The sequence below is a fragment of the Jatropha curcas genome, chromosome 8, assembly GCF_041381405.1.
Source record: "Jatropha curcas cultivar XTBG-Jc1 chromosome 8, XTBG_Jcur_1.0, whole genome shotgun sequence".
Classification (NCBI taxonomy): Eukaryota; Viridiplantae; Streptophyta; class Magnoliopsida; order Malpighiales; family Euphorbiaceae; genus Jatropha; species Jatropha curcas.
Genome location: NC_143158.1, coordinates 19638858 through 19662415, shown reverse-complemented (window position 1 = coordinate 19662415; position 23558 = coordinate 19638858).

The window sequence follows — 23558 nt, the reverse complement described above, 5'->3', positions numbered from 1 at the left end:
CCGGTACTCTCACAGTTAAAAAAGACACAAGCTAGGGTATCGATTTGGGAACTTCTGGCATCATCCTTTCCTCATCGCCAAGCTCTTTGCAAGGCTTTGAGTCTACTTCAAGCATCGGTGGAAGTTAGCCCTGAAGTGTTGGTATCCACCCTCACCCAATCATCAAAGATGCAAAGCATCGGGTTTTTCGACGATCACTTACCCAAGGAGGGAGGTAGTCACAACGATGCCCTTTACATCACTGTTCAGACCAGAGATAAAACTGTGCCCATGGTTCTCATAAATAATGGGTCAGCACTGAACGTCTACCCACTAAGGGTAGCCAACTGTCTGGGGTTGGAGGAAACAGATTTCATTCCATCCGACCAGATAGTGAAAGCATATGACAGCACCCGAAGAGAAGTATTGGGGGTTGCTACACTAAAATTAGTAATTGGGCCAGCCATAATGGAGGTACCGTTCCAAGTAATTGATGTGCCCACCAGTTTCAACCTGCTTCTAGGACGGCCATGGATACACCATACCAAGGCAGTACCTTCCTCTTTGCACCAAAAGGTCAAATCCCCCTACGAGGGTAAAATTATAATGATTCAAGGGGATGATTACAGCCAGCTCAAGAAACCCAAGGGCCAGCCTCTCTTTGAGGTCAACCCCGAAAATGCCAATTTTCCCCTTTCGGGATTTCAGTATGACACTGTGCAGTTCATAGAAGGAAAAACTACGAACTCTCGAATTCTCTTTGATTTCGGGACGGTGCAAATAAACTGCATAGTTCCTTTGATGCTGAAGATGTCCTATCTGCCGGGAATGAATATGGCAAGGTTCGGGAAGAAATACCCCATGCTGCAAGCTTGGGAGTGTCCGGTGAATGAAGGGACTTTTGGGCTGGGTTATCAGCCCACTGATGAAGACCGTGCTGAGAAGAACAGAAGAGGAAAGAAGAAAAGCATACAGATGCCGTCACACTTCTTGACTTTGAATAGTCACTTCCGCAAATCGGGAGAGACGATTCCTTATCGTAACTTCCAAGAACCGTTTTACTGCCCGACTGCTAAGAAGATGCTGCCTGGGTTAGAGATATTCTCTGATGTTTGGGGTAACAAGCCCGAAACGATAACTGAACTAGAAGTGGAAGACTTCATGCAGCCCAGTCTCTTTGATGAGGTTGCAGTCGTTACAGGAAATGATGGGGACCAAGATCTGCTGGGCCTGATCAAGCCGAACAAAGTCCCTCTCACCAATTGGTACGCCAAAGAGGAGCGCGCTGCTGATAAACCCCCTCCCGAGTCAAACCTAGAGTCAAAATATGTAATCAAGTCCTGTATTGAGTCTGAGTCTGACCCCGAGTATGAAACCGAGTCAAAGTCCAGTTCCAGTCCTGCGTCGTCTGTGTCGGATTTTGAAAACCCAGATTTCAAATTTGATGTAATTTTTGAAGACGATTCCGTCATTATCAATAAAGGCTTGCAAATTATTGACTACCCCGCATGTCTATCTTTCCAAGCATTTCCAAGCAAAAATAATGAAAAAGAAATAAATGAAATGAAAAATGAAAAAGAAAAAATAATAATTGGCAAAGAAGAAAATGAACATACATACATTGCATCTGACTGTGTGAACAGGGTGTGACTTTTCTACAGTGTCAATGCCGGACTGCAAACAGTCCGGCCGGACCGAAGGCCATTTTGAAAGTTCACCGAAAATATGTCAATATGGTACTTGAAATGTCCGGAATTTCATGAGGATCGCAGAACCGGTCCCGGAATGATTTTTGGAGGTCGAAAACTCCCAAAAAAGCTCCCGGAGCGAGACATGGTGGCCACCACCAGCTACGGCGGCGCCGGCCGCCGGACACGGCGGCAGCTGCCGCCCCACCGACTGGGCGGCAGCTGTCGCCCAGCCTGCCGCCCAGCATGGGCGGCACCTGCCGCCCAGCCTCTTGGGCGGCAGCTGCCGCCGAGCCAGGCGGCACCTGCCGCCCTGGACCCGAAAATGGCCTATAAATAGACCATTTTCAGCCTATTTTTGACACCCCGGTCTGTGTTGACGGACGAATCCTTCTCCCTCTCACGCTCCTTGCGTTTTCTTTATCGCTTTTTGCATTTAATTTAATTTTTATTGCATTTTTATTGTGATATTTGGACATTAAAATTAAACAAATTAAAATTAATTAATATTTCCTAAGCGAGGAGCTTAATCGGGAGTTAAGAAGCGGTCGTCGATTAAATCAGGTATGTAAACAAAACTCTGCCTATTTAATTTTAGCACTTCATGCATATTTCTCTTCTACTCTTAATAATTCTACAATTGCATAAATGCATCCACGTCATTATTTTGGTAAATAAACTGCCTTAATTAATTTGATTAAGCTTAAATGCCCGATTAATTAATAACCGTGGTAGTTAAGCTTAAATCCGACAATATTGGTTAAAGAGCCTAGTTAATTAATAACTATGGTTTGATTGCCTTTATTTCGAACAATCTCGCCTAAAAGTCCAATTAATCAATAATTGTGGCTAACGGCCTCATTTAATCACGTTTTTTGGCAACAAAATTGCCTACATTTAATCAATCAATTTTGGCAACTAATTGCCTACGGTCTAATCGATTTTTAGCAAACAAATTGCTTATAAATGAGATTAACCATTTTTTAGCGACAAATCGCTTAAAATCAATCTTTTGGCAAAATGCCTTAAAATCAACCATTTTCGGCTCAAAGCCGTAAAATCGACATTTTTGGCAAAATGCCTTAAAATGAACCAATTTTCGGCCAAAGGCCTAAAATCAACCATTTTAGCGACAAATCGCGTAAAATCGACATTTTTGGCAAAATGCCTTTAAAATCAACCATTTTCGGCTCAAAGCCGTAAAATCGACATTTTTGGCAAAATACCTTAAAATGAACCAATTTTCGGCCAAAGGCCTAAAATCAACCATTTTAGCGACAAATCGCTTAAATCGAACATTTTGGTAAATTAATTGCCTAAATCAACTCATTTCGGCCAAAGGCCCTAAAATCAACCATTTTGGCGACAATCGCCTAAATTACACATTTTAGCAAACGAATTGCTTAAATCAACACTTTTTGGCCAAAGGCCTTAAAATCAATCATTTTGGCGACAATCGCCCAATCACATCATTTTGGCAAACAGATTGCCTAAATCAACCATTTTGGCTAAGAGCCTTAAAATCAACGACTTTGGCGACAAGTCGCCCGACAACCGTTTTTGGCACAAATGCCTTAAAACCAACTTTTTTGGCGACGAACGCCTAATCGAATCAATCGATCTTTTGGCAAAATGCCTAAACAAAAATGCACGAAGCATACACACACTCATGCACAAAGCACACACACTCATGCACAAAGCATACACACTCATGCACAAAGCATACACACTCATGCACAAAGCATACACACTCATGCATTAAGCATACCCATTCAAAGCCCTTCAAAGAAGGCCTATCGAACTACGTTGACTTTGATCTTCCATTCAAACGGAAGTACGTAGGCACGTTCGGGATTTAACCCCGAGCGGCAAGTCAAAATCACATAAACATTTCATTTGGTCCAATTACATCATTCACCTTGCAAAGCATTCATCCATCGGTTAGTTCGTCAGCATGACATAGTCTCGGGATCCATCTCGGGTTCGTAGATTGTGCCTTAATCATTGGGATAATTAATCTAGTAACTAGGTTAATTAAAAATGGAGTCACTTAGGGTTTTTTCCTAGTTTACCCTAAAATAATTAAACAAGGTGGCGACTCACACACATCACGTGTATTTCTTCTCATTCATCATATGCATCACATGCCTATGACATTTGGGGAAGGGGTTCACACAGGGAACAGGTCATTGAATGCTTGAAGAAGTTTACCGATTGCTTCATGTGGAAGGCAAGTGACATCACGGGAATTGACCCTGCAATAGCGGTGCACAAGATTCCAGTATACCCCGAGGCTAAGCTAGTAAAACAGAAGCTAAGAAGGCTGAAAACAGAATGGTCCTTGAAAATCAAGGAGGAAGTAGCCAAGCAACTGGAGAATAAGTTCATAGAACCCATTGCTTACCCAACATGGTTAGCAAATATTGTGCCGGTGCCGAAGAAAGATGGCAAAGTCAAAATGTGTGTGGACTATCGGGATTTGAATAGAGCATGTCCGAAGGACGACTTCCCCCTGCTGCATATTGACTTGTTGGTGGACCGAATGGCGGGACACGAGATGGTCTCCTTGACCGATCTTGCTGTCGGATACAACCAGATAACGATGCATGTGCCGGACAAAGAGAAAACGGCATTCATCACGGAATGGGGGACCTACTGCTATAGAGTTATGCCTTTTGGGCTCAAAAATGCCGGGGCAACCTATCAAAGAATGGCTACAGCCATCTTCCATGACATGATTCATGAAGAAGTAGAAGTGTACGTGGACGATATGGTTGTTAAATCAAAAACAGCTGAAGAACATACAACAGCACTTGAGAAGTTCTTCCTTAGACTTCGAAAGTACAATTTAAAGCTCAACCCGGCAAAATGTCTGTTTGGAGCTACGTCCGGAGTATTTCTGGGGCATATGGTCAGCCGAAAGGGCATAGAGATTGACCCTTCAAAAGCCAAAGCCATTCTAGAAATGCCAGCACCGAGAACGGAAAAGGAAGTTCGGGGTTTCCTGGGAAGGCTACAGTACATCAGCCGGTTCATCAATCAATTGGCCGATACTTGTGGTCCGATTTTCAAATTGCTCAGGAAAGGAGTAGCCATCAAATGGAATGAGGATTGTCAGAAAGCTTTCGACCAAGTCAAGTAATATCTGTTATCCCCGCTAGTGTTACAGCCACCAAGACTAGGAAAGCCTTTGCTGTTGTATCTATCAGTAACAGAAGAAGTGATGGGTGCAATGCTAGCTCAACAAGCAGAAGATACAAGGGTAGAAAATGCCGTGTATTATCTCAGCAAACGGATGCTAGACTACGAGCTAAAATACAATAAGATAGAGAAGTTGTGTTTGGCTCTAGTATGGGCGTGTACAAAGCTGCAGCACTATCTCTCGTCCTACACCACTTAGGTTATTTCTGAATCGAACCCCTTGAAATTCCTTATGGAGAGGTCGGTTCTTGACTGTAAGATGGCTAAGTGGGTGTCAGTGCTCGCAGCTTATGATTTGAAATTTGTACAACGGAAGGCAGTGAAAGGCGGAGCCTTGGCCGATCAATTAGCAGAATTACCGGTTGAAGACCAAATGCCGGAGGTGGAATTTCCTGATGAAGACTTGTTGAGCTTGGAAAGTGAAGTTTGGGAGATGTACTTCGATGGAGCTTCAAACTACCATGGAAATGGGGTTGGTGTCGTATTCAAAACTCCTTGTGGAGAATACGTGCCAATTGCAGTCAAATTAGATTTTGACTGCACCAACAATGAAGTCGAGTATGAAGCTTGCATAAAGGGGTTAGAAGCAGCCCTGGAAAAAGAGATAAAGGTCCTCAAGGTTTTCGGAGATTCCAACTTAATAGTCTCCCAAGCTTTAAGGAAATGGAAAATTAAAGAAGAGCGTTTGGTTCCTTACCTACAACGCTTGGACGAATTGGCTCAGCAATTTGAGGATTTATCCTTCCACTACTTGCCACGAGCCAAAAATCAGTTCGCAGATGCTCTGGCTACTTTAGCCTCCATGGTCAATGTAGAAGGAGGTCGAGTCATTCGACCTTTGACAGTGCGGCTACAGAAACAGCCAGCACATGTCATGAATTTGGTCGATGACAAGCCCTGGTACTGGGATATACAGAATTATCTTCAGAATGAAGCTTACCCGGAGGGGTCCACCAAGACTGATCAACGGACATTGAGACAGTTAGCATTCGGATATTTCCTTACTGGGGGAGTTCTGTACAAGAGAAGTTGGAGCGGCCTGCACCTAAGATGCATTGATGAGGGAGAAGCTCAAACCATCATGGATTCCCTACATAATGGGGAGTCTGGTCCACACATGCACGGGATAGCCTTGGCTCGGAAAATCATGAACCTGGGTTATTACTGGTCAACCATAAATGCAGATTGCGTGAGGCACGCGCAGAAGTGCCACGAATGTCAAATTTTTGCTAAACTGCAAAGACGGCCTCCGGTCAATTTGAATCCTATTTCTTCACCATGGCCTTTTGCAACTTGGGGCATAGACGTGATCGGAAAAATCCACCCTAAGGCTTCTAACGGTCATCAATTCATCCTAGTTGCTGTAGATTATTTCACTAAGTGGATCGAGGCAGCCTCTTATTCTGTTTTAAATGCCAAGAAGGCAGCACAGTTCATTCGTACTAATATCCTTTGTCGGTATGGAACACCATTCGAGATCATCACGGATAATGGGCCTCACTTTCAGAGTGAATTTTCTGACCTGCTGAAGCAAAAGAAAATTCAACATCATAAGTCCTCGCCCTATCGTCCACAAACAAATGGGGCTGTAGAAGCTGCAAATAAGGCTATAAAAGTCATTTTGCAGAAGACGGTTAAAAAGCACAAAGCTTGGCACGAACAGTTACCGAATGCCCTATGGGGATATAGGACTTCAATTAGAACGCCCACCGGAGCAACTCCGTATTCTTTGATATATGGCATGGAAACAGTGTTGCCTATTGAGCTGGAAGTTCAGTCGGCAAGGATTATCCAGGAAAGCCAGATCAGCGAAGCAGACTAGGCTAAGAATTATCACTTGCAACTCTTGAGTATGGACGAAAAGCGACTACAAACAATCCACCAAACTCAAGTCTACTAGAGAAGAATGGCACGACATTTTAATAAGAAGGTCAAAGACCGAAAACTGGAAGAAGGTTGTTTGGTCTTGAAGGAGATTAGACAGCCAATCATAGACCCACGTGGGAAGTTTCGTCCTCATTGGGCTGGACCCTATGTGTTGAAAAAAATATTGTCCGGCGGAGCCGTCATCTTGACTGATTTGGATGGTTTGCAATTCACGAATCCGTGTAATTTATATCAGTTAAAGAAATATTTTGTGTAATAAGCATTGCATAATGTAAAATGAACTACATTAGACCTGATTCTCTTTGGAAAAAAGAAATTATGTATCGGAGATATGTAGGCAACCCTCATTGGGTACGGTCTAAACATTAATGAAAATCATTCCATAATTCTTTCTTCTTTGCCAACAATAAAAAAAAGTAAATAAAAAAAAGAAGAGAAAAAAAAAACCCACTAAGTCAAAAACCCGGAAGGGCGGCTTAGGCAAAAGTCGGGACCCGCTAAGTTGAAAACCCGAAAAGGGCGGCTTAGGCAAAAATGGGTATCTCGCTAAGTTGAAAACCCGAAAGGGCGGCTTAGGCAAAAAATTAGAGCTTAAATGAATAAAGTGGAAACATGCTTGGAAAGCTTGAAAGTCAAATGACACTCCAATGAAAAGCAATAAAGTCAAACAGTACAAGTAGAAAGCCAAAGAAACCAAGAAAAATAAAGTCCATAAAACAAAATAAAAAAAAAAAAAGAGAAGACATACAAAGCCAAAGAAAAGCAAATTCAAAAGCCTATCAGAGTCTAGGTGTCCCGTCGCCTCCGTGGGGCAACGTGCTCCGAGCATCCCTAGTTGTTGAACTCTCTCCAGCCTCGCCTGTCCGAGGAGCCAACACAATCTCCTCATCAGTCCTAACCCCATCACCAGCGTCAGCCCGAGTCCAACCCTCAAGTGCACTCAGCAATGCGTTCCTCCTCAGCCTTTCAACCGGCCAGACAACGGTCATGAACCAGGCCTGATACTCAGGAGAAGTCTGAATATCACCAGGATTAGGTAAAGGCCTAACCATCTGATGGTCTCTAACCCAAGCTCTAAGGACGGCTCGGGTAACCCCCGGAGTGATAGCTGAATCAGATAAAGAGTCATCCACGATCGGTACAGTCTGATCTATCCCCATCTGCCTCATAACACGCGAAGCATAGTACCAAGTACAATGGGTAAGGCCTAAAAGGTAAACCCGAGTATGGCGAGAGCTAACCTGGATAAAGCAGGTAATGTCATACCAGGGTACGAACCACAACACCTCATTTGGACCCAACTCAATCAGCCATGAGGTCCATGCATCAGCAGACAGGTGTGTGATCAAGATCCTCCGCATGCGGTACTGGATGGGGTTATAAGGCAGTAAAGTAGGAACAGCAACCACTTGGAGGTGGTCCTTTAACCAAACCTGAGTAATGGATCCTTTCTATTACAAAGGGACAGGCCAAAAGAAGAAAAAATAAAGAAAAAGAAAAAAAAGAGAAGTACCTGGAGAATAATCGGGAAACCGTCCAGTCCTCGAAGCCTAAAGCGGCTCTGTCAAGACTCCTGATAGTTTCTGCCAGCACAATGCCGCCAATGCAACCCATATCCTCCATCTGCCGAACCATGGGACAGAGTCGTAGATCCCCAAAGCCTGGATCCTTGTTAAACAAGAAACCAGCTAATAAGCAGAAAACCAGGGCTCGCATTCTCAGGCTCATCTGGTCCGGGTCATCTCAACGGACCTCTGAAAACTCATCAATCAGGGGCAGCAGAATTGCTTTCTGATCACCAACGATCATAGCCCTAGCTTGAGGTCGGCTGAACTGAAACAGGCTTTCAAACGACCGAACATACCCAATCTTGACCTCATGCCTAACCAAAGGAGCATTGGGGTCGCACCCTATGATAGCACAGAATTCCTCAAAAAGAGGACACATCTCCTCCATCATGGCTCCGAACCGGAACACATGGGCCTCAGGGTCCCAAAGTCTGATACAAGCCCATAAAAAGTTCCAGTCGATTACTATCCCCCTGAGGGTAACGATAGGAGAGAGACCGTACCTCCCCAAGTTGATCTTTTCGACTTTGGAGAGACTCCTAATCCAGCTGTGCATGCTGTGAGTAAAAAAGGGATTCATTCTTTGAAATTAAGAAGAAGAAGAGAGAAAAGAAAGGATGAGTGAAGGACCAAACCAAAAAACTAGTTTTTATAGAAAAATGCGCCGAACGACGGCGGCAGCAGCCGCCGAATTACCGCCGAATGATGGCGTCAGCAGTTGTCAAACAACAGCGGCAACGGCCGCCGACGATGGGGGCCACTAATAAAAAAAAAGGGAGGGTAAATAAATAAACAAAAAAAAATAAAGTACGCCCGAAATGGTGAAACCCCATTTTCATTTCAAGCATGCATACATATTTTCAGTGCTAAATGATTGCAGGTACAAATAACATTCAGTACAGAAGTACAGTCAGAATTCGAACAAAAAAAAAAAAACTGGCAACCATGGCTTCAACGACGGGGCCTCCTCCCCCTCTGATCATCGAAGGCTATTTGAGTCCAGGCTGTAGTTAGTTCTTGCTGCATCTCGAGAACCAGCTCCATCATCTGATTGACCAGCCCGACAGGAACCTGGAAATCATACAAAGGAAAATACGAGTCAATATCAAATCTCTTATGAATCACTGTTGTGAGAAATGTGTCAGGTTTTGCCTCAAAGATGTCCTCGGAAGGAAGAGCCGAGCGATCCACACTCTCCAGGGAGACCTCTCGAAAAGATGGAGGACTGTCAGGAACATAGTAAGGAATACTGTATGGCAGACGTAGATTGGCCAGGTCTGGGTGAAGCAGCCCGGTAGCCTCCAAGATAGCCCGGGGAGCCCTAGAAGGACCGGTCGATCGGCTAGGCCCGGCCTGCGATGGACCCTCAACCGGGGTGGAAAAAGTGGGATCGGTCATGGGCCTCCTCCTTGGAGTCCTAGTCGAGGGACCCGAAGCCCGAGAAGAACGGGTGCCAAGTGGCTGAGAAGGTGCCCTTCTCTGAAAACTATCAAGCCGGGATCCGATGGGTTGCATCAGGAAAATTCTACAGAACTCGTCATAATCTCCCTCCAGGATGAACTCCACATGCGGAACACCCTCAGTATGAGCGTCGGTCAGCGTCATATGCTTGCCCGCTCGCATGTCTTCAGGAGGGGAATAAGGAATAGAACGACAGCCTCTTATTTGAATGTTTACTCTCTCACCTAAGTAATATCATCTCAGGACGGGGTGCGACAGGACCACCCTCCGCCGAGACAAGGCATCCGACAGCTGGAATTGGGGGTTAACTTGAATCCAGTTCTGCAGGCGGGAAATCATTGCCCCTATCTCCACCTATGAAAAATGCAAATATGTTAATAAATCCTTTTTATTTAACATATTCAAGAATTACTAAGCACATACCTGCTCCAGTCTACAAGTATCAAAAAAGGCTCTCAAATCCTTTAGCGATTTCTTGTGTTGAGCAGTATGAAGGTTTGATCGGCACCATCTCCAAGCCAAAGGTACCAGCCCCAATCCAAGATCAGCATGAACCAGCTCGGGGCGAGTGAAAGGAAAGTACTCATATGCCCAAGTCTGTAAAAGGGAAGAAACGAAAGTCAATGGAAAAAGGAATAAAAAGGCATAGAAAGGAAACACGTCCTCTACATTACCTCCCAGAAGTAGCAAGTCCCGCTGAATTTACAGTGGCCCCGACTCAGATCACACATGTCATCATACATGCGGCTCAGAATAGCGCCGGCCCAATCGTACTCCTTGAGATGAGCCATATTTTCTAAACTCTTCAAGATAGAAGGGTTAAAACTCTCCTTCCTGTTGGACCAGAAGGTCGAAGCAAACAGCAGCAACAAAGTGAACCTAGCTGCCTGAGTAGCCGTCAGCTCTCCTCGCCTGTATTTAGCGTAAGTGTTGGGGGCTTGGAGATATAGCCAGCGTCTGGAGATGCTCAAAGCCGGAGTAGCAGAGCTTAGCCCGACGATCCGAGGTAAGTCTATCCTGATCAGCTCCACCATCCGGTCAGGAGAAATCTCTGTCCTCCAGTCGTCATATAATTCGATCGGACGAGTGCCAAACGGGATTCCGGAGATCACTGAAAAATCCGCAGGGGTCATTGTCAACTCGCCCCAAGAAAAATGGAATGTATTAGTGGTGTCCCACCATCTCTCGGCCAAGGCGCACAGTAACTCCTTGTGACTGCTCCGGCCTATGTCATGATGCCTCAGGTAACCTAAATGGGACGGACTAATAATCGCCCCAATCGGATGATTAGGATCAAATATCTCGAGCGGGATTTCAGACATGGAGGTCTCACCCACATCCACTTTGACACGAGGGTCCTGAAAAGGTAAAGCAATCTAAGAGTTATTCCTCAGTTCTTTACTAAGGATAATATCTTAGTTCCACCCTAGCATGCATACTAATAAAAAGCAATATGCCACAAAAAAAAAAAAAAAAATCCGGCCACAGAGGCCCGAAAATTCACATTCAGGCCATAGGGGCCTCAAAATTCGCCATTCGGCCACAGAGGCCTGAAAATTCACAATTCGGCCACAGAGGCCCAAAAATTAACAGAACGGCCACGAAGGCCAAACAATCCACGAATCGGCCACAGAGGCCCAATATTCACGATTCGGCCTAAAGCCCGAAAATTCCCAATTTTGACCCTTAGGGCCCAAAAATATATAATAAGTAATAATAATACAATAAAAGCGAAAGCGGGCTTACCTGGGCAAAGACGCCAGTCACGGAGGCATGAGTATTAGCATCCACCGTAAGATTGACTTCTTCAAGGGAAATTCCTAGAGAACCTAGAAAATCCTCACCATTGAGATCCGAGGAAGCCATGGAGAGAGGAAGTTCGAAGCTTTGAAGATTAAGAGAATTTGAAGAGAGCTCTTTAAGCAAATGGCTAATGGAAATGAAAATTTCGCCTTCAAAATTTGTGTTTCAGACAACCACCGACTCCCATAAATCATTTTTATGATCGCCGGTGGGGGGCAACTGTGAATACTCAAATTTTGAGGCTTGAAAAGCCTGTTTTTCTAGACTACAGACACTCCGACCGGACCGAAGGCCATTTTGGAAGTTCACCGAAAGTATGCCAATATGGTACTTAAAACGTCCGGAATGTCGCGAGGATCGCGGAACAGGTCCCGGAATATTTTTCGGAGATCCGAAACTCCTGAAAACCCCTCTGAAGCGAAAGGCCCAAGGGGCCGCCGCCGAGCACGGCGGCTCCGGCCGCCGGAGGCCCAATTCTGCCTATAAAAATGGCCTCCGGGTCTTCATTTTGGCCACTCCTGTCTGTGTTGACGGACGATCTTTCTCCCTCACGCTTTTGCGATTATTTTACCGCTTTTTGCATTTTTAATTCAGTCTTTATTTTTTTTTTATGTGTTGTGATACTTGGCCACTGAAATTAAACAAATTCTAATTAATTAATTGATATTCCCCGAACGAGGAGCTTAATCTAGAGCTAAGAAGCGGTCGTCGATTAAATCAGGTACATAAACGAAACTCTGCTAATTTAATTTTAGCATTTCATGCATATTTCTCTTCTACTCTTAATAATTCTACAACTGCATAAATGCATTCATGTCATTATTTAGGTAAATAAACTACTTTAATTAAACACGATTAAATTTAAATGCCCGGTTAATTAATAATCGTGGTGTTAGATCTTAAATCCGACAATTTTGGCTAAAGAATCTAGTTAATTAATAACTACGGTTCAATCGCCTTATTTCGAACAAAATCTGGCTTAAGTCCAATTAATTGATAATTGTGGCTAAAAGCCTTAATCAATCGTGTTTTGGCAACAAATTGCCTACAGTTTAATCAATTACATTTTGGCAACAAATTGCCTACGGTTTAATCAATTTTTGGCAAACAAATCGCCCATAAATAAGATTAACCATTTTTAGCGACAAGTTGCTTAAATCAATTTTTTGACATAATGCCTTGAATTAATCAGCCAACTTTGGCTAAAAGCCTTAAAATCAATCATTTTGGCGACAATCGCTCGATCACATCATTTTGGCAAACAAATTGCCTAAATCAACCAATTTTGGCTAAAAGCCTTAAAATCAATCATTTTGGCGATAATCGCTCGATCACATCATTTTGGCAAACAAATTGCCTAAATCAACCAATTTTGGCTAAAAGCCTTAAAATCAATCATTTTGGCGATAATCGCTCGATCACATCATTTTGGCAAACAAATTGCCTAAATCAACTCATTTTGGCCAAAGGCCTTAAAATCAATCAATTTCGGCGACAATCGCCCAATCAACACATTTTGGCAAACAAATTGCCTAAATCAACTCATTTTGGCCAAAGGCCTTAAAATCAATCAATTTCGGCGACAATCGCCCAATCAACACATTTTGGCAAACAAATTGCCTAAATCAACTCGTTTTGGCCAAAGGCCTTAAAATCAATCAATTTCGGCAAAATGCCTTAAAATCAACCATTGTCGGCTCAAAGCCTTAAAATCAACCGTTTCGGCGACAATCGCCCAATCACATCATTTTGGCAAACAAATTGCCTAAATCAACACATTTTTGGCTAAACGCCTTAAAATCAATCATTTTTGCGACAAATCGCCCAACAAAATCAATTTCGGCAATAATAAGCCCGAACATCAATTTTGGCAATAATAAGCCCAAATATCAACTTTGGCGACAAATCGCCCGACAACCATTTTTGGCACAAATGCCTTAAAACCAACATTTTTGGCGACGGACGCCTAATCGAATAAATCGATCCTTTGGCAAAATGCCTAAACAAACATGCACAAAGCATATACACACTCATGCATTAAGCATACACCTTCAAAGCCCTTCAAAGAAGGCCTATCGAACTACGTTGACTTTGATCTTCCATTCAAACGGAAGTACGTAGGCACGTTAGGGATTTAACCCCGAGCGGCAAGTCGAAATCACATAAACATTTTCATTGGTCCAAATTACATTAATCACCTTGCAAAGCATGCATTTTTTTGGTTAGTTCAGCAGCATGACATAGTCTCAGGATCCACCTCGAGTTCGTAGACCATGCCTTAACATTGGGATAATTAATCTAATAATTAGGTTAATTAAAATTGGAGTCACTTAGGGTTTTTCCTAGTTTACCCGAAAATAATTAAACAAGGTGGCGACTCATACATTTGTGAATACTCAAATTTTGAGGCTCAGGGGAATAACATGGTATGTGAAACTCTTTAAATGGAGGAAAGCACGCCTGCTACAGTACCGTGCCATTTGTTTTGACTTTTCTACAGTAACTTTGACTTTGCTACAGCAACTGTGCATACTGTCCGACCGGACTGAAGGCCATTTTGGACATTTACTCGAAGTATGCCAATATGGTACTTAAAACGTCCGGAATGTCGTAACGATCACGGAACAGGTCCCGGAATATTTTTCGGAGACCTGGAACTCCCGAAAACTTCTCCGGAGTGAAAAAGCCCAAGTAACCGCGGCCGAGCACGGTGGCTCCGGCCACGGTGGCACCTGCCGCCGGACCGCCGGCAGCACCTGCCGCCGGCGACCCATTTTGGGCTATAAAATGGCCTCTCCCCCTTCATTTTTGAGACCCCTGTCTGTGTTGACGGACGATCTTTCTCCCTCCCACGCTCCTTGCGACTTCTTTACCGCTTTTTGCATTTAATTTAATTTTTTTTGCATTTTTGTTGTGATATTTGGACACTAAAATTAAACAAATTAAAATTAATTAATCCCCAAGCGAGGAGCTTAAATCTGGAGTTAAGAAGCGGTCGCCGATTAAATCAGGTACGTAAACGAAACTCTGCCTATTTAATTTTAGCACTTCATGCATGCTTCTCTTCTACTCCTAATAATTCTACAACTGCATAAATGCATCCATGTCATCATTAGGCAAACAAATTGCCTCAAGTAAATGAATTTAAGCTAAATGCCCGGTTAATTAATAATCGTGGTAATAAGCTTAAATCCGACAATTTTGGCTAAAGAGCCTAGTTAATTAATAACTACGGTTCAACTGCCTTATTTTCAACAAATCCGGCTTAAGTCCAATTAATCAATAATTGTGGCTAAAAGCCTTAATCAATCACGTTTCGACAATAAATTGTGATTAAGCTCGAACGCCCGATTAATTAATAATCGTGGCATTAAAGCCTAACTCGCACATTTTTGGCAAACTAATTGCCTAAAACAACACATTTTGGCCAAAGGCCTTAAAATCAACCATTTTGGCGAAAATCGCCTAAAATCAACATTTTTGGCAACAATTGCCTAAATCAAAATCATTTTGGCTAAAAGCCATTAAAATCAACATTTTTGGCAACATGCCTAAAAATCAATCAATCTTTGGCAAAATGCCTAAACAAAATGCACAAAGCATACACACTCATGCACAAAGCATACACACTCATGCACAAAGCATACACACTTATGCACAAAGCATACATACTCATGCACAAAGCATACACACTCATGCACAAAGCATACACACTCATGCATTAAGCATACACCTTCAAAGCCCTTTTAAAAAGGCCTATCGAACTACGTTGACTTTGATCTTCCATTCAAACGGAAGTACGTAGGCACGTTCGGGATTTCACCCCGGGTGGCAAGTCGAAATCATCAAAATCACTCAAACATTTCATTAATCCATCATTCACCTTGCAAAGCATTCATTCATCGGTTAGTTTATCAGCATGACATAGTCTCGGGATCCACCTCGGGTTTGCAGACTGTGCCTTAAACATTGGGATAATTAATCTAGTAACTAGGTTAATTAAAATTGGAGTCACTCAGGGTTTTTTCCTAGTTTACCCTTAAATAATTAAACAAGGTGGCGACTCACACACATCATGTGCATTTCTTCCTTAGTCACATGCATTCACATGCCTATGATATTTTGGGGTAGGGGTTCACAACATTCACGTGCATTTCTGCCTTTAGTCACATGCATTCACATGCCTATGTGTTTTTCGGGGAAGGGGTTCACAGGGACCAACTGCCGCCTGAGAGGGTGGAGGTGGCGGTGCATCGTCGGACGAGGAGCTATCATCATCATCCTCAGAGAAATCCAATGAAATCCCCTCCACCTCCAACCTAGTCCGGAGTCGGTCAACCTCCACTTGGAGTCGGGTAACAACGCTGGACTGGCGGGACTGGTGCCTCTGCATCCTCCCAATCTCCAAATCCTATCAAAATATAAAAGCAGAGAAAGGTAAGAGGGGTATACAAAGCAAAAAAAGGCAAAGCACATGAGAATCATACCCTCTCATGGAGCTCAGGATACAGCCGGGCGATGTAGGACCGAGCGAAGCCAAACCTCTGGTATAGCTCCTGATATCTCTGAGCAGGCACCTGCAAGCGCAGAAAGACATCCAATAAAGAATCATCCAAGTAAAATATCTATGACCTATTGAATTCATTTTTCTACTTACGTGTGTGGCATGCTTAGGATCCAGCTGTAGCGGTGGAGGAGCCTGCCTGAAGTCAGCAGGGATAATAATGGCCGATCCGAGGCCCAGAGCAGGGTCCAGCGCAACCTCCATGCCCGGAGGGAAAGGGACATCGCCTAACACGGCTCCCGCAGGCTCAGCCGGAGCATCCGCCTTCGCCTCCGCCTGCACCCTATAATATGCAGGGGTCCGATGTCTCCTCCTCTCCTGCGACAAGTTAAAACAAATGCCGTTAATTACTTAATCAAAGTATTGAAAAGGAGACCGAAGGCATAAGAACTACCTGAACGTACTCCCGAACCTCCGGCAATCTCTGCAGCCGGGTGGTGAAGTATGACGCATAATCGCCAACCGTCAGATGGGCATCAGCAGGAGAGCCATCATACTCCTCCAACAGGTCCTCAGGGGTCATACCCTCTAACAGGCACATATGGCGAGGAGGAGCATCGGGCACTCGCCTCTGTGCCGTGGCAACCTAAAGCTCATAGATCCTCTCCCCCAGGAAATACCGGTCTACCCAGTAACCCTGTAGTAGGATCCTAGACCGGGTGAAGGCCTCTGCCACGGCACGAGCGCGATAGGCCTCCCAAGCATCTCCCTCCCAGGGAGTCAGAAGGAGCTGCAAAACAAAAGAGTCAGTGAATACGCAGTAAAAGAGGAAAAGAGACATACTATTCAGGAAGTTCCTTGTACTTACGTCAGCTAAGGTCCTATTGTTAAGATAGCACCTCCAGTAATGTGGATCCTCGGAGCTGGAGAAAGTATGGTGGCGGTGTGCCAGATATCGAGGAATCTGCCGGGCATCAGCAAAGCGTCACCCCCCGGACCACCAGGGTAAATCCGGTACTGATAGGCCCACACCTGTAGCAAGATCCCAGCAGTTAAGTATAAATCTGAGTAATGAAAAAATTAAGGAAGAAAGTTAAGGGAGTAAGTGTTTTACCTCGAGCGGGCGGAGGAACTGCCAGTTAGACTCACCCTTACCCCTGGTCCATACGTCTAGACCATGGTAGAGGTGAGCCAAGGCGAGAGAGGCCCAGTCATACAAGCCAACACGGCCCAAATCCCGCAGACAGGCCAGCATAGCAGGGTCTCCCTTATTCTGGGAGGTGCACAGTAGCTGCGAGGAGATAAGGTAGAAAATGAAAGATCGTGCTGCCTGGTCTCTCTCCTCTCTGGTGTACGCAGGGGCTGCAGGCCGAGCATCCTCAGGTAACTCCCTCCATGTAGCCAATCTCGTACAAATCCGCTCGGCCCAGAATCTATAAACCACCTCATAGGAGATGTACCCCTGAGCTGTGTACCTGGTGCGGATGGTAACACCAAGTAGGGTCCTCACAAGCTCAGCTCCTAATGCGGCAGTCTGGTACCGAGCATCTAAAGGGGCGATCGCGCCATCGAACCCGAGCCCGGTGATAGCAGTATAGTCAACTGGAGTCAGGGTCATCTCTCCGAAGCCAAATCTGAAAGAGTGAGTGCAATCGTTCCACCGCTCCATTAGCGTGTAGCGCATGGCGGGTGGAAATCGGGGTTGAGTCCGCCGAAGCCCAGCGGCATAATCGCCGAAACCAGCAGCAATGACTCGAGACCGCATCGGGGGGTCCAACAAGTCCCAGAAGGTCGAAGCATCAGTGGAGGATCCGCCAGCACAGGCCTTGTCCAGATCAACTTGTGTAAGAAAAATTTTATTCAGATCAAGAATTAAGCTAACAGTTGTTTATTTTTGTTTTTATCGCAGGAAAATTGAGCGTTGCAATCACTGGCTAGGCACAGCTGCGTCACGCAACTGTAGATGCGTCACGCAACAGTAGATGCGTCACGCACCCAACAGTTGCGCCACGCAACTATTCAAAGCATTGTGTTCCTTGCGCACAGCCGCGTCACGGAACTGTTCTTCCGCAGAACAGTTGCGTGATGCAACTGTCGAAGGTAAGGCAGAACTAACCTAATGTTCAATCTATTCGTTTTTGTGCTTTTTCTATGCATTTTCAGGGTCTAAATGCATCGCATTGGAAGTGGAATCAACTTTAAGCCAGCAAATAAGGTTTTAATACAAGCAAAAGAGGCAAACTCAAAGGATTCAGAGGCACTAGGGTTGCGCCGCTTCGAACAGTTGCGTCACGCAACTGTTCACACAGGAACAGTTGCGTCACGCAACTGTTCACACAGGAACAGTTGCGTCAAGCAACTCCTTCTTGCGTGACGCAACTGCCGACGCACAAACAGTACGCAAATTGCAATAATCCATTCACAAAGCATCATCGAAAGCAAGAAATTCAGGATTAAAGTTACTTACCTCGGTCTGGAAACCGCGCATCGCGTCGGTATCGTGTCGAACCGGGAACTTAGAGCCCGACAACGGGAGAAGCTGAAAAGGTCGTGTCCCAGGAGTCAGGGCATTACGGCTAACCGGTACTCGCTCACCCTCGAAAATCGGGATGTCCGGGATCGCCCCCAGGGTGTCCATCTCCGGTGTGTAGGCAACAGCTGGGATCTCGGAAAGCTAAGACATTTTAGCTGAGGTTCAGAGTGTTTTTGGAAGGCTTGAGAGTTTGAAAAGTAAAAAATAAAATGTTGGAAAGCTTACTTATAGTTAGAAATGAAAATGGGCCCAAGCCCATTAACACATCTATAAGAAGCCCATTAACTCTTTTAAGCCTAAACGGCCCATTCACGCCCATTTAAGCCCAAGATGGCCCGTTCAAGCAATTTGAAGTCAGTGTGCGATTCGTATACTTCAGCAATTTTGTCCACTCACCGCACAGGGGGCAGGATCATCAAATTGTCCAAATTACCCTCAGGTAAGTTTCCTTTCAAACACCGCATCAGGAAAGGTATACCTGAAAATTTAGGATTAAAAAATTTCTTGCCTAAATTTTTGCTAAATTTTAAACCAAATTTTACATCAAAGGTTTGCTTAAAAAGATAATATTTTGGTCCTGAGCCGGAATTCCAGACTGGGGGCAAAAGTACAATCTTCTGCCCTGATACAAAATTTCAATGCTTATTAATGCATGGGGGCATGTGTCGCCCCAACATTTAACAAAGGCAAGATCTATTTGCACACAGAAATTGCTCTTTTTTCTCTTGAACAATTTTTCAGGCCAACCAGTGATGGTTTCTCGAAGCCGATAGGGCCCACCAAGCAGTGATGGTGTATTACAAAGCTGTTCGGATTGTTCTTCTCGATTAGTGATGGTGTATTGCGAAGCTAATCGAGTCAATCTTCTTGCTGATTAGTGATGGTATATTGCGAAGCTGATCAGGACAATCTCAATGACCAAACGGTGATGGTTTCTCGAAGCCGATAGGTCTTACCAACAGTGATGGTGTATTACGAAGCTGTTTGAATTCTCTTCCTGGTTAATGATGGTGAATTACGAAGTTGATCAGGACAACTAAGACCCTTCAAGCCAATCAAACCGAGCCTCGAAGTTATCTTCAGAACCAATCAGACTGTGAGTTTTGGAGGTCGTTACCGGTCCAATTGGAGCCAATAAAGCCGATCAAACTGAGCTTTAGACGCGACCAAATGATTGGAACAACCATTTCATCCAATCCGAGGTAGAAGGCGCGTCAATGGACCATTTTAACATTAATCGTTTATACAATTAATGATAAAGTCGGGGGGGGGGGGGGCAAACTGTTGACACGTGTCTTTATGCCCCCGCCTAACCCAATAAGGATATAAGGACGCGGAATGAGGGATCATGGTTATCTGGAAGTCTTTAAACCCAGGGATTGATTTAAACCAATTTGAGGGTGACTGATTTGCGTTAGAGTTGCGTCACGCAACTCCAATTAAGATGACGTCACCTTAAAGCCGACATAACGGTTTTACATTCTGTTTGGATACGTGGCAACAGTCCAGAAAGTGAGCTGCGACACGCAGCTATCGGGTCCGTCACGCAGCCGTCAGTTGTGTGACGCAGCTATCCCCTGTTGCCTTACCCATATAAATACTGCATTTTTTTTGTCTTATGAAGGGAGGAATTTTTAGGGCGTAAAAAAAGACAATTGCAGCTAGGTTTTTCTGTAGAAACTCTACAGAGTTCCCTTGAAGAAAAATAGCCTTTAGAGATTGATTAAGTTAAAACGAAAATCATAAAAAAGAGAAAAAGGAGAGGAAAATAAAAGAGAAGGAGTTGGGTGTTGAAAACTTGGTGAACAAAGGCTTCTGGGACCCTGAAATCTCATTCCTTAAGGCGTTTAGATTGTTTACAATCCTCAATCTGAGGGTTAGGTAATCATCTAAGACTTTTTCTTAGTATGTTTAGTTATTTATTCATTATTATTTATTTTATTGGTGTTTTAGTAGTGTGATCTTATTTAAGCGGTAATCTGCCCATTCTCGAATGTTTCCGGGTTGTAGTAGAACATGTTTTAATAAAAGGAAAATGTAAAAAGGGTTGTTTGAAAAGTAGTTACGGATCAGAGCAGTTGCGTCACGTAGCTATAAGGTGCGTGACGGAACTGTTCATGTCCAAAACATAGTTAAATTGCCCAGATTAGTTGCTTGACAGAACTGTTCGTATCTATGATTTTATTTCACTTTTATTTTCTATTTAATACTATATTTGAAATAAACGATTGATGGACCTGAAAGTTTTCCCAAATCATGAACAGCTACGTCACGCAACTGTTAGATTCGTCACGCAACTGTTCTTCCATAGAACAGCTGCGTGACGCGACTGTTTTAACATTCCAGAAAAAAAAAAATTTTGTGCAATTAAATAAATATTCAAATCTCTTAATAATTCAAGGGACAACCAATTGTGGGCAGATTACGGTTTAATCAAGTCTAGTATGTTAATATATTGTTATGCATGATTTCAGTTTTTTTAGGGTTTCTTGGATTTAAATTGGATAGAATGTATTTTAGGTTCGGTTTGTGGCCCGCCTTTAACCATAAGGCAAGAGCGGGTCGTTCGTTTATTTTGACTTAACTACTGTGGGTTGAAGGGTTGGTGTGGTTTGAATGATTATGAATGCAATGAATGAATTTATTTGGGACGATTAAATAATTTTCCACAAAGGAACTCAGTTCGATTTATTCGGGTTGGGTTTGTATAAATAATTTGGCTTTTCTAAATTAAAATAAATTAGAAATTGTAGGTTAAAAGAGGCCGGTTTTCCAGGCGTCGGCTTCCAACTGGCCGACGTACCCAATTCCCTTACCCAGAATCGCACTTGGTGCGCCTGACCAGTTCTCTAAATTGGCCTTAAACAAAATTGGGTTTTAAATGAAGTTACTTTTAAAATTGGAAACGGTCCCATTGCCGAAAAAATGGGTGGCGACTCAAATGTTTTATAAGACCGATCTATCGGCATCGTATCCTAAAATGTTTTGTCACCAATTGTCAAAAATAAAGACCACTTTTTCATAATAAAATCACTTTTCCAAATCAAAAATGAAAATCGAGCGTTTTTCGGGTCGCTCGAGGGCGGTGCGAAAACAGTTCCACTCGTCCTTAAGACTCTTACATGTTTGGCATATGATCATAGCGCAATCCAAATCAAATTTCATAGCATGCATTATTTTAAGAAATAGATAACCATATTCTAGCAACTACTCAACTAAGACCACAATAAGAGCTCATTAATTCTTTTTAGGTCGATTCAGTTTAATTCAATTTCTAGGTAATAACCACACAATCCAAATATCAAGCAATACACATAACAAGTAAGTGTACCTGATTGCAACCTGCTCATTATTCATAGAAGCTCACAAGCTTCATATAAATCCAAAACATTCATTCACACACATGTTTACAAGAATTAATTCCATATCCATAAGATAGATAGCTCAAGTAATCCAATTATAAGATCGTATCAATCCGTACATATCTTAGTCCAATATAACTCAATATGTCAAGTAAGTAAGCGTACCTAGTGCATAACATTAAGCTTTCCAAAGCATAATACCAAATCGGTATTACCAAGTCATAAGCACACACTTACTTCATAGTAGTTCATAGGTTAAGCAAGTCAACATCTTAATAACAAAGTCCTAGTATGCCATCTAACCCTATATTACTTTATGCAAGCAAGCATAATATCATACATCAAGTTTAGCTCATGCAATCTATGAATTCAAAGTCAAACATAGGTCATACTCTAGGGACATGGTTCGGCCATTCCTAAAGCACTGGGGTACATGCTCCCTTATCATACTAAATCCAACATTTAATTGCATACTAACATTTAATTGCACATTGGTTTATTCATTTGCATATTCAAGCATCATTTAGGCACAAATCCCCAATTAGGCATTCATACTCAATTACCAATCCTAATCATGTCAATTATCATTCAATACATGTATATTTATTTAATGGACATCATATAATAAAATATCTTAGCTCATAACATGTGAAAGATCAAACAAATCTCATTTTAAGATTAAACAAATATCTCAGCATAGGTTCGACATATCACATAAAGTAGACTAGCTAAGTTCATTTCATCACATAGTCATGCAACGCATAACATTTGACCTTAATAGAACTTTATGACAATCTATTTCATCAAACCCTGACCAATTAACCAATTTCCCCCAGTTTGATTTCATAATCTAATACTAAATCGAAATTAACTTAATTGCCACATTCAAACTTACATTTGACCTTTAGGTCATATTAACAAGTATAATTAAGTGATAATTCCCAATTAAAACAATTAGACATGATTCATATCTTATTCATTCCCCTTTTTGATTTTCATATGAGATTTTAATCTCAATTAGAGAAGATTCTAAAGAGAACCAAATCAAAGATACATTAGGGATGCATTTAGGGTGTTTAAGCATCATTAGAGGGTCAAAAATACAAAGTTACATTGTAAGAAACAGAGGAGTCCACAGCCAGGCCATGTTGCACAATTACAATTACAATTCATACCTGGCCGACGGTCGCATTCCATATTTTCATCATTTCTAGGGCTGTCCTCACAAATCCATGGTGACCCACTTCATCCCAATTCCACACAAACAAGGCATAACATTTTCATAATACAAATAATCAAGCATTGCAATTAAATGCCGGTACATCAAACAATTAAATATCGTGATGCAAGTGCACAATTAGACATTCATTTTCAATTACAATTAACAATATAATATAACAATTGACCCTTGAAAAATAAATAAATAATAAAATAAATAAGTTACAATTACAATTACAATTCATTTTCATTTTCAATTACCATTAACAATATAATATAACAATTGATCCTTGAAAAATAAATAATTAATAAATAAATAAATAATAAAATAATAGTAAAGTAAATAAAGAACTT